This window comes from Macaca nemestrina, chromosome 15 (genome assembly GCF_043159975.1).
Source record: "Macaca nemestrina isolate mMacNem1 chromosome 15, mMacNem.hap1, whole genome shotgun sequence".
Lineage (NCBI taxonomy): Eukaryota > Metazoa > Chordata > Mammalia > Primates > Cercopithecidae > Macaca > Macaca nemestrina.
In genome coordinates, this window is record NC_092139.1 from 62,829,829 (window position 1) to 62,847,259 (window position 17,431).

Below are 17,431 nucleotides of genomic sequence, written 5' to 3' on the forward strand. Positions count from 1 at the left end.
TGTGGTGATGTGTCTGTGTGTCTGTGTGTCCCTGTGGTAGTGTGGTCGTGTGTCCTTATGGTGATGTCTCCGTGTGTCTGTGTCCGTGTGACAGTCTGGTGCTGTGCCTGTGTGGTGACTTCTCCGTATGTCTGTCTGTCCGTTCATGTGACAGTGTGGCAGTGTGTCCGTGTCATAATGTCTCCATGTGTCTGTACATGTGACAGTGTGGTGGTGTGTCTATGTGTCCGTATGGTGACATCTCCATGTGTGTGTCTGTCCATGTGGCCATGTGGTGGTGTGCCCATGTGGTAGTGTCTTCGTGTGGCAGTGTGTCAGTGTGACAGTGTAGCGGTGTTCCTTCTCCAGCGTGCAGAGCTGGCACCTTGCCCTCTCAGCCCAGGATGCCCCAGAAGGCCCCAGCTTGGCGGGCAGGAGGTGGCTCCTGTGGAGGGAGGTGCAGGGAGCCCCGAGAGCCGAGTTTGTGGGGTCCCCTGCATTGGGTGGGAGTGAGGAGAAAGGCACCCAGGCAGCCAGGAGAAGGCTGGGCCTGCCCTAAGGAGGTGACCCGCTCTGGGCCTGCATTTCCTGGGCCGAGTACTCCAGCTCAGTCATCTTGTCCTGAGTCCTTTATGGAACTTGGAGATTGCTGGGTTTTGAAGAAGGGAAGGTCATCTTTGTTGCGGAAAGCCTGATGTGTTTCTCTATTGCTGTCACTTTTCAGCCTCATCGCTGGCGAAACATCAAATGCCGGACACCTTCTGCCAAGAAAACTCCTGGAAGTAAATGTGGGGACTGGCAGTATCCAACCAGAGGAGTCACACGCGGATTTCTGTTTGTTTGGAGATCTGAGTTTTTCCCTGTGGGTGGCGGAAGCGGAGCAGCTCTGCGGCGGGAAGGAAGGTGGGTTCTGTGCTACAGGAAGGTCCTGGCCTGGACCGGAGGCGCCAGAGGGGATGGGCGGTCAGGGGCTGTGCAGGCCACCGGGCAGTGTGCATTCCCCCGGCTGGTCGCCCAGGAGGACAGGTCCCGGCCTGGCGGGATCAGAGGCAGCCAGGCTGCGCTGCGGTCTGTGAACCAGGCGTGATGGCTGGCAGAGCGGTAGGCCATGGCGGAGGGGGACTCCCGGGCACCTGCTGTACATCCTCATGACCAGGACACACACCGGCCCCTGGAGGCCAGGCGGAGCAAGCAAGGGGCGCCAGGCAAGGTTTGGGGTTCCCGCGGTGGGAGGTGGGTCCCTGGATCCTGGTGTCCTGCTGCTGTCCGGAACATGGGCCGCCTTCCCTCAGGCGCACCCCTCCAGGGTCGCCTATCTGCGACCTCAGCACAGTTCCCGGCTGGTGGGAGGATGGGGCGGAGGCCTCAGGGCCCAGCTGGGTCTGCAGTTTCTGCCACTGGCGGTGGCGCAGGGGTGAGCTCAAGCTGTGCCCAGGCAGGAAACTCTCCGACCTTGCCAGCTTCTGCGCCAGCTTTGGTGACTCTCTCCAGCTCAGCTTCAACACCGTTCAACAGTTCTGTGTTCTCTATTATCACAAGAATTCTTTCTGTATTTGCTATCCTTTATCAAATAAGAATTGAAAGATGCATGTGGAGTGATATCACAGTTGAAACATTAAAAATATATAATTTCATTTTCTAAGAATTTTAATTTTCTAAGAAGTAAAATTATGACTCTAGTGCTAATATAAGATAAACACGTATCAACAGTGTTGTTCAACTCAGTAAGCAATGAAGTTTCCAGTAAAAGGTTCAAATCATTGCAAGGAACATTAAAGTAGCTTTACAGCCAATGTTAAGGTGAGATCGTTGGTTAGTTACAATACTAGATGGTATCCAACATAGCCAGAAGCTGTCATCTTTGTGAGTTATCTCTTCCATGGCACAGAAATTATGCGTTTCTCTACTGTACAAAATATTTATCTTTTCTACTGCTTCTGCACATAAAAATATTGCTAGTCACAAAAGACCAGGATTGCACTGAAAAAAAAAAAAAATCTGAGTACTATCTCTCACCTGTCTTCATACTTCTTTTCTTCCTTTATGAAATATCTTTGAACTGCATTTTCTATCTGAAGGTCTCTGGAGAGAGAGAGTAAAATGAATAGAAGCATAGTAAGTGAATATTTTGATAACATTTACAGCTTTATTCATGTCGGATGAACATAAAATGCACTACCAATATTTAAAGCGTAATGAGATGAATTTGATGTATACATGTGCCCATTAAACAATCACCATGAAGGGATCAGTGAGTATATCCAATACTCTCAAAGCTTCTCAGTTCCCCTTGGTAATGCACACTCATACCTCTCAGGTGTGAAGTACTGAGCTACACACACACATACACACACACTGGGATATCTAATTGTTTCAGAAGCATTTGTTGAAAATGTTATGTCCATGAATGCTCTAAGAACTTTATTAAAAACTAGCTGAAAGCTGATATACATGTGTATATCTATATTTGTACCACATTGTCTTAAGTACTGTAACTTGATAAGTCTTGAAACCAGGTGCTGTTAATTCTCCAACAGCACCTGGTTTCAAAGTAATTGTTTCCTTTCAAAGTAATTTGCCTTTATAGGTCCTCTACCCATCGACATACATTTCAGAATTTTAGTTTCTCAATTTCTAAAATAAGGAATACAGCTGTGATTTGATTGGAATTCTTATAGATCAATGTGGGAAGAAAAGACATTTTAACAGTATTGAGATTTATGACATACATTCCATTGATTGAGGTCTCTTATTTTAACAATATTTTATAGTTTTGTAGTTTTCAAACGTTTCTCTTTTTTGCAGGTTTATCCCTAAGTACTACACGCTTTGATATTTGCAATAATACCAAAATTATGGTAATATTAATGTAAATGTTTCATTTTTTCCTCCAGTAATTGTTAGGTAGCTTTAATTCATAATTTAATTGCATGATACAACGGGGTTTTGAGAAACGTATACACATTGTATATATACTTTTTTTCAGTTTGGCAGATTAACTCCACTATCATATCATAATTTAAAATTGCACTAATTACCACCAGCCTGCTCTCAAGGACAATACATCAAAATATGTATCACGTTTCAGTTTATTTAGCATCATGAAACTCTCACATTGCACTTACTTTTGGAAACCTGGAATAAAACAATAATGTAAATATCAGCTCACAGGCAACATATGGGTACATGTGACAATTTTCTAAATATCAACCTTTCGCTATTTAATTCTGTTTATATTGTCAATTTTTTCCCTCGTCTTGAAACTCTCTTACACTGCTTATTAAATTTTGGTTCAATTCTCTCCCTACTTTTTCCAATAATCTACTTTCTAATATTTTACTGATGCTGTGCTCCTTTTCATTTGGACACTTCAAAAAAGCTGCATAATTTCTCCTTTGTATTAAAATGCAAATCCATATCCAAAATAAATGAGCGCAGGGACCAAACAGATGTTTGTGCAGTGTGTCCATGAGCAATATTATCCACAATAATCAAAGGGAAGGAGCAGCCCATGTGAATATTGATGGATGAGTAGTTAAAAAAATGTGGTATATACGGCAACGTCATAATATTCGGCCTTAAAATATATTCTGAACATGCTATGAAATAGATGAAACTTGAAGATATGCCAAGTGAAATAAGCCAGTTCGAGAAATTCAAACATTCTATATCATGATTTTTCTGTGAGATACTTTGTGAAATTTGTAGAGACAGAAAGTAGAATGGTGATTGCTACGGGGAGGGGGAGGGAGAGGAATAGGAAGTTGGTGTTCAATGAGTACAGAGTTTTAGTTGGAGAAGAAGACAAGTTTTGGAGGTCTATGGTGGTGACTGTTGCACAACAGTGCAAATATACTTAATGCCACAAAACCGTGCACTTAAAGTGATTAAAAACGTAAATCTTTTGTTCTGTATATCTTTCCAGAATTATAAATCTGCAATCACAGTATAGAAATAGAACATGTTATATAGATTTGGGTGATGATATTTTACACATTTGCACATATAAAATGCTAAATAAATTAAACATGGAATGAAGATTTGTCCTTAAATATAATTTACAAGAAGACTTTGATATTTGTTTTTCACAAGTGAAGCATTCTTATAAAGTGTCATGACCTTTTGGGGGAACCTCTGGGAAAAATGGAGAAACTCTGAAGCTACACTCTCCCTAACCTCCCTTTACAGGGAGCTCCTGCAGCTCCTACAGAAATGAGTGGCTGAGATTCTTGATTGCATAGCAGAATTTCTCATCCAAACCCTTTCCCTTTTTAGTGTCTGTGTATCAGTATAAAAGTTCTGTAAACTGTAGTTCCTTATTTTAATCCCAAAGCACAGTAACAATATATTTCATCCTAGCATTGGCAGTTTCTGTGAGTGTTTTGTTTAATTCTTAAAACTCTATCTTTGGGATTCCAAAGAGCCTAAAAAGTAAAATATTTTAAAAAGGGGAAAGAGACAAAGAGAAAGAAAATAAAATCAATAGCCCATTCTGTCACTGTTATTAAACACCAGAATACCTTTCTGTTAATCTAATTAAAATTAGTGACATCATTTAGCATTTATATCTTGAACAAAAGTTTGGAATCCTGAAAAAGAAATTTAATTTGCTAATAAATATATTTGAGTGGAACTGAAATCCTTATATATTACTTCAAATAAGAACACAAGATGAATTATGATATAGAAAATTCTGTCTCTCATTGTCCAAAATCTAATAGTTAAATTGAACTTATCGAATAACATTATTTGCCAGGCATGTGGCTTACATCTGGAATCCCAATACTTTAGGAGGCAAAGGCAGGTGGATTGTTTGAGCTGAGGAGTTGCAGACCAGGTTTGGCAGTACAGTGAAACCCAATCTTGAAAAAAAAAAAAAAGCCAGGTGTGGTGGCTTGCCTTTAGTCCCAGATACTCAGGAGGATGAGGTGGGAGGATCACGTGAACCTGGGGAAGCTGGGACTGCAGTGCACCATGATTGTGTCACTGCACTCCAGCTTGGGCAAGAGACTGAGACCCTATCTCAAAGAAAGAAAGAGAAAGAGAACAAAAGAACAAGAGAAAGAAAGCAAGAAAGCAGGAAGGAAGGAGGGAAGGAAGGAAGGAAAGAAGGAAGGAAGGAAGGAAGGAGAAAGAAAGGAAGGAAGGAAAAATAATGTTTTTGGTGCCAATAATCTTTGTGAAATTATGCATGGAATTTTGCTTTAATGAAATAGATTTAACTAAATTGTGACATAATTTAAGTGTACTGACCCTAGCAATCAGAGACCTCCGAATCTGCACAATGACTTGACAGTTACATTTGACAAGAATTGATTCTCCTATCATACATACAGCATAGTCAGAATTTCAGAACTCCAACTTTCCCTATGCTATTTGTGCACATTGCTTAACATCTCTAAGACTCGATATTTTTACTCTTAAAATACTGCTAATAATAGTACCTAGTTTTTATAACATGTATCAAAAGCATTATACTTTAAGGCAGATAGTAATTTCTCAGTAAATATTTGCTAATGTGTGTTTTAGTACAAACAGGAAAATTGGATTATGATATTTATGACACTGTTGATTCTCCTTCTAGAAACATTTAATTGTTTCTAAAACTTGTTTTCAAGTAGAGCAGTATTTTGTGTTCAAATTGAAAATACTATATATTCATACTTTTTTAAAAAAAGTATTCCTTGAATATTTTCATTAAAAAAATTCCTAAATGAGCTTGAGCAAGGAGGACAGGAGAGATCAGTAAAATAAGGCTTTGTGGCATAGGAGACATTTGGTGGAGAGCTTTCAGCTCAAATAAGATTTGAAAAAAAAAAAAAGAGAGAGAGAGAGAATTTTTATAACAAATGTAAAGGCAGTATTTACCCTGATGAGCTTGTGAAGAAAATACAGAGTATAACGTAATCCAAAAGAGACTAATCAGTCAAAGTAGTTTTGAAGGAAATATCTCGAAGAGAGAGAACATAAAATGAAGATCAGGTATGTAATTATTTTAATAATCTACCCATGAGATAGAAATCACTGGGTTTTTTGAATTGATCACAAAGGGAAAATAGTTTCAAGAACCATTCTTTGTTCAGCCTAAAGCAGATTTTACATTTTGAAACAATGACATATTGTGCTAAGTAGATAATATCCACATTCGTGTGTATATGAACAATTCTGTTCTCAATAAAAACACTTTATTCACACAAGTGATGATTATCTGCATTTGATTTAGTGCTGAAAGGCTAAAGGGGGACTAACAAAATTTTAGAAATGCAAGTGGCTTAACTGGAAAATCATGATCATATTCAACTCATCATGACTGAAATAAGAAAACAAAGCAAAAGATAAATAAGAAAAAAATGGACTACATGAACATTTGCTTCTCTCCTAAGAATCAAAACGCTTAATTTGCTGTGGCTTAAAGGCATCTAGGTCCACAAGCCATGCAAAAGTCTACTGTTTCTGGGAGATAAGAAGAAGCAAAACACATCAGCTTTCAGAGAAGGTTAAGAAACCTCTCACACCCTACTCCACCCCACCTGAGACCAGGCAAAGGATCACTGCTTCTGGGTCACGGATGGAGGAAAAATACTTCTCCATCAGGAGAGGAACAAGGATTGTTTTGGGGCCCAGGATTTTGCACTAATGCAGAGTCGTGCTACTGTGGTAAAGGGTTGGAAAATCTCCATCCAGTGACCACAGACAAAGGTACGTTGTTCCTATGGAAGGAGAAAGAAAAGAGTTAGCCCTTATGGTGGGTTTGAAAACTTTCAATGATATAAATCAAAGGTTTTCTACCACTGAGGTGGGAGGAGGCAAGATATTATTTCTTCCTCAAAAACCAACACAGATAAGGGACAGTTTGACTCCCACTGGAATAAGAGTCGCGAAGTGCTAAAAATATCCCTTCTCTGAGACTCCGATGATGAAACTGGCTCCAAAATAACATGAATCATCCCTCTGCTCCCAACCTCAATTTTCTGCATAGTCACACACACACAAGAAATGATGTTCTACAGTTAGAGAGGAACAAGAAAGTGGAGAGAGACCCTCTCTGTGACATAGGTGGTAAGGACTACCGGAAGGTAACTGTGGAACAGGAGCATTGGCATATGCCCTGCAGAGCCTAAGGCCCCACACAAGGCACATGGTATGGCAGCCTACTGCTGGAGAAATTGAAGTTACATGGTTCACTGAATGTTTCAGACACCACAGCAAAAACCAGCCTTTGTTCCTGCCCACACTAATAGCATGACACAAACCAAAATGAAATAGAAACATAAAACAATCTTGACATAAGTAATTATCTCATGAGCTACTGTTTTTGTACATCTGATGATTTGCATTTTTTAGAAATTGGGAGACACATAAAAGCAAGTTAGAAATTTGAGTTATGAGTTATAATATTTTCAAAAGATAAAAAGTCGACAGAATCAAATTCAGAGATAATTCAGACGTTGGAACTAAATGCAAGTAATTTAAAATAATAATGATCAAAATGTTAAAGGATCTAGTTAAAAAAAAAGACATGCATGGAAAAATGAGGAATTTCAGCAGAGATGGGAACAGTAAAAGGCAAAAGCTAGAAATAAGTGAAAGCTTGAGAACAGAGATGAAGAATTACATCAGCAAGCTGATTAGCAGACTGGTCATCAGAGTTAAGAAAGAAGCAGCTAATTTTATATTAGGCCAACACAAATTATTTGAATGGCAGCACAAAGGGAAGAAAGAGGAAAACAAAATAAACCAATGAACCAAGCAAATAAAATACTCCGGTGAGTCCAAGAATTCTCTGCCAATACGAAATTAACTAAAATACAATTAACTGGAATTCCAGAAGGAGATTAAAAACAGAGTGTGAGAGAAGAAAAATTGGAAAAAGATGACTGAGGACCCCAAGCAACCTCATAAAGCTCCAAGAAAGATTAATAAAAAATTTAAAGAATGCTAGAGTAATCACACTAGTCTAACTGATGAAAACCAACGATTAGCATAAATCTTGAATTCAGTTACAGAAAAATAGGAACATTGTGTACAGAGATAAACAAAAACAAACATTACAGTGAACTGCTTGTCAGCAACTCTACAAGTCACAAACCAATGATACAAAATTTTTAAATAACTAAAAAAAAATCAGTCCCCAACCTTATATCCATTAACTATATAACTAAAATAACAATTAAATGAAGACATTTTCAGATTAACACTGGAAGAGTCCCTTGCTAACAGGTCTGCACTAAAATAAATGTCAAAACGATTTCTTGAGGCAAAAGGAATATGGAAGCAGATGAATGTTGAAACTACTCAAAGAAATAAAGAGTGCCGGGGAAGATATAAAGATATGTAGCCCAATTATTTTACATTGCTCTAAAGATCATGGATTGTCTAAATTTTTTTTTTAAAAAGAGTAACTTCACATCATGGAATTCATAATATTTGAGACTATAGTGCATGACATAAATAGTGTAAAGGAGGGAGAAAACAGAAATATACAATTTAAAGTTTTTATGCCATAGTTGATATAATATAAACTGTAGGTTACTGTAATAAGCTAGAATAGGTATTGAACTCTCTAGAGAAACAATGAACATTTTTAAAAGATTATATGTGCATTAATGTTTTCATAGAACTTCTAGCTTTTATTTGTTTTTATTTTATTTATTTATTTATTTATTTATTTATTTATTTATTTATTTATTTTTGAGACGCAGTCTCGACCTGGAGTGCAATGGCGTGATCTCAGCTCACTACAACCTCCGCCTCCCGGATTCCAATGATTCTCCTGCCTCAGCCCCCCGAATAGCTGGGATTACAGGTGCATAGTGTGTGGATATTTTCTTCCATTCTGTAGGCTGTCTGTTCAATCCCATGATAGTTTCTCATGCTGTGCAGAAGAAGCTATTTAGTTTAAATAAATCCCACTTGTCAGTTTTCATTTTTCTGGCAATTGCTTTTGAGTACTTACCCACAAATTCATTGCGAAGTGCAATGTCCAGAAGAATATTTCCTAGTTTTTCTTCCAGGATTTTTGTAGTCAGAGGATATAATCTTATGCCAATGGGTCTTATTAATCAAATGACTCCACAGTGAGAATCATTACTCTGAAAAATCAATTTTGTTATAATGATGGAAATTTAAATACTTGAAAGTAAAAACAGATGCCACCTTATTGCTAGAATTCTACAAGGCAAATTGCTATTAGAGAGGCAGAGGAAATATATATATCTCTCCAAAATATAATTTGCAGTGAAATAAATAGAAGCACATTATAAATAAACTTACCTGATTTTACAAACTAACCTGTAAAGGGATTTCTACTCATTTTTCTATTGCCTGCATTGCGCTTTCTTCTAGATCCAATTTATAATTTTGTACATCACCAATTTGTCTTCACCAGTGTGTTCTTTCCATAAGCATCTTAAGATTTAATATTTCTTCTTCCAACATATTTTTATCCTCCTCAAATTTTTTACATTCCTGTTGTACTTTTTTCATAGATAGTAACTCCCATTGAATAACTTGATTTTATTTAGTCAAATAGACATATTTTGAAGATACAGCTCCCAGCTGTGTTGTAAGATCATCAAACTACATTAATAAAATAATACAGCTTGATAATGAAGGAGGCTGAGAATAATCTCATACAAAACCAGTAACAAAATTTGAAATATATTTACTTGCAATAAAATGTTATCTATAACATACATTCTTTAAATGTTAACCCTTAAATTACTCAGAAATTCAAGAACAAAGTAAAAGCCACCATGAGTCACAATCATATATTCTTTACTATCATCTTTGCCACAGAACTTCTGCACTTGATCTTTCTTTTATTTTTCTGATAATTTGTGTTTGTTCCTCCTTAAATGGCTCCAAGTTAACTCTTATTAGAAAGTTTTGAACCCCCTTCTCTCATCATCATGCCCCAAAATTTGTCAAAAAAAAGTTTCTGAGATATTATATTGAGTTATTTAGGCCAAAGTCAATAAATGGATCTTAGAATAAGACTTTGAAAATAATGTACTACTCTATGCTAGGCATGGTGGCTCATGCCTGTAATTCCAGCACTTTAGGAGGCTGTGGCAGAAAGATCACATTAGGCTGGGAATTTGAGACCAGCCAGAGCAACATAATGATACTATACTCTCAACAACAACAAAACCACATTTAAAAAACTAGCCAGGCATGGTGCCTTATGCTTGCAGCTCCAACTAATAGGGAGACCAAGGCAAAAGGATGGATTGGACTCAGAGTTCATGGCGGTGGTGAATTATGACAAAATTACTTCACTTCTGCCTGGATGAGAGACAAAGACCATATCTCAAAAAAACACAAAATAATCATATAAATAAGGATTCTAATGCCATAAGCCTTTTCCTAGGCTGTAAATGTTTTATGCTCATTTGAATTGCATTTTAAAACATAAAGTCCTCCTCAAGATGGCTTGTGGAGGTAACCAAGAAGCCCGCAGTGCCATACAAGCCCTGAGGCATGGACTGGAGCCCTAAAGCAAGTACATACCCTGCCACTGAGCCTGCTGCTCATTTCCTCTGTCTGGCTCCATTTGCAGCACAATTGTTGCACTGAGGCTTGTGCATACCTGGCAAGGCCAAGCTGGATCAAAGAGCAATGAGCCAAATCTGCAAGGGTGTGCCAGGAGCCGGTGGACCAGCACACCAACCTCACTCACTGCCGTTCAGGATACATCATTTCTTCTATCCTAGAGGTAGGGCTTCAGTGCCATCTGCTTTCCTCAGGCCTCTGCTCCAGCAGCCATCAGGTGGCAGGCACTCAGGCTTTGGGAACCTGACCATCCCTGCTTCCTTCAGTGTGTGAGGTTGGTGACTGGTCCAACTGCTACACGCACACCCTTGCCAAGGTGGCAGGCTGTTCTTTGAACCAGCTTGGCCTTGCCTGTCATACACAGGCCCCAGCTACCCACATACCGCTCTGAGTGAGTTGTCCTGCCTGAGGCCAAATTCTAAGTCTGGAAAGGGCCACAGAAAGCCTAGACCCCTGGATTGCAATCCTGGCTGCTTTCTTCACTTGAATATAAAGTTCTCCTTCAGACGGCCTGTGGTCTGCTTCTTGACAACAAAGAAGCCCGCAGTGCCATCTGAGCCCTGGGGAATTGACTGGAGCCCTAAAGGCAGCGCACACCCTGCTCCTGAGCCTGCTGCTCCTTTCCTCTATATGGCCCCATTTGTAACACAATTGTTGCACTGAGGTATGTGCATGCCAGGCAAGACCGAGCTGGCTCAAAGAGCAACCAGCCAACTCTGCAAGGGTGTGCCAGGAGCCCGTGGACCAGCCACCAACCTCACTCGCTGCCAGTCAAGGTACATAATTTCTTCTACCCTAGTGGCAAGGCCTCAGTGTCATCTGCTTTTCCTTGGGCCTCTGCTCCATCAGTCATCGGGTGGCAGCCACTCAGTCTGTTGGAATCTGGCCATCCCTGCTTCCTTCAGTAGGTGAGGTTGCTGGCTGGTCCACCAGTTCCAGGTGCACCATTGCAGTGGTGGCTGGTTGTTCTTTGAGCCAGCTTGGCCTCACCTGGCATGCAGAGGCCCCAGCTACTGAAATGCTCCTCTGAGTGAGCTTGTCCTGCCTTGGGCCAAATTCTAAGTCTGGTCAAGGCCACTGAAGGCCGAGTCCCCTGGGTGGTAATCCTGGCTGCTTTCTGTTTTGGAACATGAAGTCCTTCTCAAGAAGGCTTGTGGTCTGCCTCTTTAAAACCAGAAGCCCGCAGTGCCATATGAGCCCTGAGGCATGGACTGGAGCCCCAAAGGCACTGCACACCCTGCTCCTAAGCCTGCTGCTCATTTCCTCTATATGGCTCCATTTCTAGCACAGTTATTGCACTGAGGCTTGTGCATGCGGGGCAAGGCCAAGCTGACTCTAAGAGAAACCAGCCACTTCTCCAAGGGTGTGCCAGGAGCTGGTGAACCAGCCACCAACCCCACTGACTGCCGGTCGGGTACATCAGTTCCTCTACCCTAGAGGTAGGGCCCCAGTGTCTTCCGATTTTCCTCAGGCCTCAGCTCCATCAGCCATCAGGTGGCAGACAGTCCGGCTGTTGGAACCTGGCCATCCTTACTTCCTTGAGTGGGTGAGGTAGGTGGCTACTGCAACTGATCCAGGTGCACCCTTGCAGAAGTGACTGGTTGCTCTTTGAGCCAGTTTGGTTTTCCCTGGAATGCACAGACCCCAGGCACCAACATGCTGCTCTGAGTGAGCTGGTCCTGCCTGGGGCCAAATTCTAAGTCTTGCCAGGGCCACAGAAGACCTAGGCCCCTGGGTGGAAATCCTGGCTGCTTTCTGCACTTGAACATAAAGTCTTCCTCAAGATGGCCTGTCGTCTGAGCCTTGGCAGGAAAGAAGCCCAGAATGCCATCTGAGCCCTGAGGAATTGAGTGGAGCCCTAAAGGCAGGGCACACCGTGCTCCTGAGCCTGCTGCTCATTTCCTCTATATGGCTCCATTTATAAGACAATTGTCACAATGAGGCTTGTGCATGCAGGACAAGGCCAAGCTGGCTCACGGAGCAACCAACCACCTCTGCAAGGGTGTGCCAGGAGCCCATGGACCAGCCACCAATCTCACTGCCAGTCAGGGTACATCATTTCTTCTACCCCAGGGGTAAGGCCTCAGTGCCATCTGCTTTTCCTCAGGTCTCTGCTCCATCAGCCGTCAGGTGGCAGTCACTCAGGCTGTTGGAATCCGGCCATCCCTGCTTCCTTGAGTGGGTGAGGTTGATGGCTGCTCCACCTGTTCCGGGTGCACCCTTGCAGAGATGGCTGGTGGCCCTTTGAGCCAGCTTGGCCTTGCCTGGCATGCACAGACTGCAGGTACTAAAGTGCTGCTCTGAGAGAGCTTGTCCTGCCTGGGGCCAAATTCTAAGTCTGGCCAGGGCCACAGAAGGCCAAGTCCCTTGGGTGGAAATCCTGGCTGCTTTCTGCACTTGAACATAAAGTCCTCCTCAAGACGTCATGTGGTCTCCCTATTTACAACCAAGAAGCCCGCAGTGCCATCTGAGCCCTGAGGAATTGACTGGAGCCCTAAAAGCAGTGCACACCCTGCTCCTGAGCCTGCTACTCCTCTCCACTATACGGCTCCATTTGTAAGACAATTGTTGCACTGAGTCTTGTGCATGCCACACAAGGCCAAGCTGGCTCAAAGAGCAACCAGCCACCTCTGCAAGGGTGTGCCAGGAGCCAGTGGACCAGCCACAAACCTCACTCACTGCCGCTCATGGTACATCAGTTCTACCATAGAGGTAGGGCCCCAGTGCCATCTGCTTTTCCTCAGGCTTCTGCTCCATCAGCCATCAGGTGGCAGCCACTCAGGCTGTTGGAAACTGGTCATCCCTGCTTCCTTGAGTGGGTGAGGTTGGCAGCTGCTCCACCTGCTCCAGGTGAGCTTATCCTGCCTGAGGCCAAACTCTAAGTCTGGTCAGAGCCACAGAAGATCTAGGCCCCTGGGTGGAAATTCTTTCTGCTTTCTGCACTTGAATATAATAAAGTCCTCCTCAAGATGGCCTGTGGTCTGCCTCTTGGCAAAGAAGAAGCCCGCAGTGCCATCTGAGCACTGAGGCATTGACTGGAGCCCTAAAGGCAGCTCATACCCTGCTCCTGAGCCTGCTGCTCTTTTCCTCAATATGGCTCCATTTGTAAGACAATTGTTGCACTGAGGCTTGTGCATGCCAGGCAAGGCCAAGCTGGCTCAAAGAGCAACCAGCCACCTCTGCAAGGGTGTGCCAGGAGCAGGTGGACCAGCCACCAACCTCACCCACTGCTGCTCGTGTACCTCATTTCTTCTACCCTAGAGGTAAGGCCTCACTGCCATCTGCTTTTCCTCAGGCCTTTACTCCGACAGCCATCAAGTGGCAGCCAGTCCGACTTTTGGGACCTGGCCATCCCTACTTCCTTGAGTGGGTGGGGTTGGCGGCTGGTGCAACTGCTCCTGGCACACCCTTGCAGAGGTGGCTGGTTGCTCTTTGAGCCAGGATGGCCTTGCCTTTCATGCACATGCCCCAGCTGCTCCGAGTGATCTTGTGCTGCCTGGGGCCAACTTTTAAATCTGCCCAGGGCCACAGAAGGCAGAGACCTCAGGCCTCTACTCCATCAGCACCTGCTCCAGGCGCACCCTTGCAGAGTTGGCTGGTTGCTCTTTGAGCCAGCTTGGCCTTGCCTGGCATGCACAGACCACAGACACCGATGTGCTGCTCTGAGTCAGCTTGTCTTGCCTGGGGTCAAATTCTAAGTCTGGCCAGGGCCACGGAATGCCTAGTCCCCTGGATTGCAATCCTGGCTGCTTTCTGCACTTGAACATAAAATCCTCCTGAAGATGCCCTGTGGTCTGACTCTTGGCAACGAAGAAGCCCGCAGTGCCGTCTGAGCCCTGAGGAATTGACTGGAGTCTTAAATGCAGCGCACACCCTGCTCCAGAGCTTGCTGCTCCTTTCCTCTATATGGCTCCCTTTGTAAGACAATTGTTGCACTGAGGCTTGTGCATGCCAGGCAAGGCCAAGCTGACTCAAAGAGCAACCAACCACCTCTGCAAGAGTGTGCCAGGAGAAGGTGGACCAGCCACCATCCTCACTCGCTGCCAGACATGGTAAATCCTTTCTTCTATCCTAAACGTAGGGCGACAGTGCCAACTGCTTTTCCTGAGCGCTCTGCTCCATCAGCCATCAGGCGGCAGTCACTCAGACTGTTGGAACCTGGCCATCCCTGCTTTCTTGAGAGGGTGAAGTTGGCGGCTGAACCACCTTCTCCAGGTGCACCCTTGCAGAAGTGACTGGTTGCTCTTTGAGACAGCCTGGACTTGTCTGGCATGCACAGGCCCCAGAAACTGACACTGCTCTGTGTAAGCTTGTCCTGCCTGGGGCTAAATTCTAAGTCTGGCCAGGGCCACAGAAGGCCTCGGCCCCTGGGTGGAAATCCTGGCTGCTTTCTGCACTTGAATATAAAGTCCTCCTCAAGACGGCCTGTGGTCTACCTCTTCACAATGAAGAAGCCCGCAGTGCCATCTGAGCCCTGAGGAACTGACTGGAGCCCTAAAGGCAGCACACACCCTGCTCCTGAGCCTGCTGCTCATTTCCTCTATAGGACTCCAGTTGTAAGACAGTTGTTGCACTGAGGCTTGTGCATGCCAGGCAAGGCCAAGCTGGCTTGCAACCAGCCAACTCTGCAAGGGTGTGCCAGGAGCCGGTGGACCAGCCACCAACCTCACTCACTGATGGTCAGTGTACCTCATTTCTTCTACCCTAGAGGTAAGGCCTCAGTGCCACCTACTTTTCCTCAAGCCTCTGCTCTGTCAGCCATCAGGTGGCAGCCAGACCGACTGTTGGGACCTGGCTATCCCTACTTCCTTGAGTGGGTGAGGTTGGTGGCTGGTGCAACTGCTCCAGGTGCAACCTTGCAGAGGTGGCTGGTTGGTCTTTGAGCCAGGATGGCCTTGCCTTGCATGCACGGGTCCCAGCTGCTCCAAGTGATCTTGTCCTTCCTAGGGCCAAATTCTAACTCTGACCAGGGCCACAGAAGGCTGAGTCCCTTGGGTTTAAATCCAAGCGCTTTCTGTGCTTGAACATAAAGTCTTCCTCAAGATGGCCTGTGGTCTCCTCATTTGCAACAAGAAGCCCGCAGTGCCATCTGAGCCCTGAGGAATTGACTGGAGCCCTAAAGGGAGTACACACCCTGCTCCTGAGCCTGCTACTCCTTTCCTCTTTATGGCTCCATGTGAAAGACAATTGTTGCACTGAGGCTTGTGTATGCCAGGCAAGGCCAAGCTGGCTCAAAGAGCAACCAGCCACCTGTACAAGGGTGTGCCAGGAGCCGGTGGAGCAGCCACCAACTTCACTCGCTGCCCCTCATGGTACATCAGTTCTACCCTAGAGGTAGAGCCCCAGTGCCATCTGCTTTTCCTCAGGCCTCTGCTCCTTCAGCCATCAGGTGGCAGTCACTCAGTCTGTTGGAATCTGGCCATCCCTGCTTCCTTGAGTGGGTGAGGTTGGTGGCTGTTCCTGCTGCTCTGGGCGCACCCTTGCAGAGGTGGCTGGCTGCTCTTTGAGCCAGCTTGGCCTTGCCTGGTATGCACAGAATGCAGGTACCAAAGTGCTGCTCTCAGTGAGCTTGTCCTGCCTGAGGCCAAATCCTAAGTCTGCCCAGGGCCACAGAAGGCCTAGGCCCCTGGGTGGAAATCCTTTCTGCTTTCTGCACTTGAACATAAAGTCCTCCTCAGGATGACCTCTGGTCTGCCTCTTGGCAATGAAGAAGCCCGCAGTGCCATCTGAGCCCTGAGGAATTGACTGGAGCCCAAAAGCAGCCCACACATGGCTCCTGAGCCTGCTGCTCTTTTCCTCAATATGGCTCCATTTGTAAGACAATTGTTGCACTGAGGCTTGTTCATGCCAGGCAAGGCCAAGCTGGCTCAAAGAGCAACCAGCCACCTCTTCAAGTGTGTGCCAGGAGCCAGTGGACCAGCCACCAACCTCACTTACTGCCGCTCATGGTACATCAGTTCTACCCTAGAGGTAGGGCCCCAGTGCCATCTACTTTTCCTCAGGCCTCTGCTCCACCAGTCATCAGGTGGCAGTCACTCAGTCTGTTGGAATCTGGCCATCTCTGCTTCCTTGAGTGGGTGAGGTTGGTGGCTGCTCCACCTGCTCTGGGCGCACCCTTGCAGAGGTGGCTGGTTGCTCTTTGAGGCAGCGTGGCCATGCCTGGCATGCACAGACTCCAGGTATGGACATTCTGCTCTGAGTGAACTTGTCCTGCCTGGGTCCAAATTTTACGCCTGGCCAGGGCCACAGAAATCCTAGGAACTTGGGTGAAAATCCTGGCTGCTTTCTGCACTTGAACATAAAGTCCTCCTCAAGACGGCCTGTGATCTGCCTCTTGGCAATGAAGAAGCCCGCAGTGCCATCTGAGCCCTGAGGAATTGACTGGAGCCCTAAAGGCAGCCCACACCCTACTCCTGAGCCTCCTGCTCCTTTTCTCTGTGTGGCTCCATTTGTAAGACAATTGTTTCACTGAGGCTTGTTCATGCCAGGCAAGGCCAAGCTGGCTCAAAGAGCAACCAGCCAACTCTGCAAGGGTGTGCCAGGAGCCAGTGGATCAGCCACCAACCTCACTCGCTGCCGGTCAAGGTACTTAATTTCTTCTACCCTAGTGGCAAGGCCTCAGTGTCATCTGCTTTTCCTCGGGCCTCTGTTCCATCTGACATCAGGTGGCAGCCACGCAGTCTGTTGGAATCTGGCCATCCCTGCTTCCTTGAGTGGGTGAGGTTGGTGGCTGCTCCACCTGCTCCAGGGGCACCCTTGCAGAGGTGGCTAGTTGCTCTTTGAGACAGCTTGGCCTTGCCTGGCATGCATAGAATGTAGGTACCAAAGTGCTGCTCTGAGTGAGCTTGTCCTTCCTGAGGCCAAATTCTAAGTCTGGTCAGAGCCACAGAAGGCCTAG

At 44.8% G+C, this 17,431-nt stretch overlaps 1 long non-coding RNA gene across 1 annotated transcript; it reads right to left on the reverse strand.

The window, feature by feature from the left end:
* Positions 1 to 1,002: 1,002 nt before the first annotated feature.
* On the reverse strand, positions 1,003 to 9,013 carry LOC139358568 (uncharacterized). Its single transcript, XR_011613715.1, has 3 exons — positions 8,936 to 9,013; positions 1,996 to 2,061; positions 1,003 to 1,540 (listed from the first exon to the last, which is right to left on the reverse strand). It is a non-coding gene; the product is annotated as an uncharacterized lncRNA (long non-coding RNA).
* Positions 9,014 to 17,431: the final 8,418 nt, after the last annotated feature.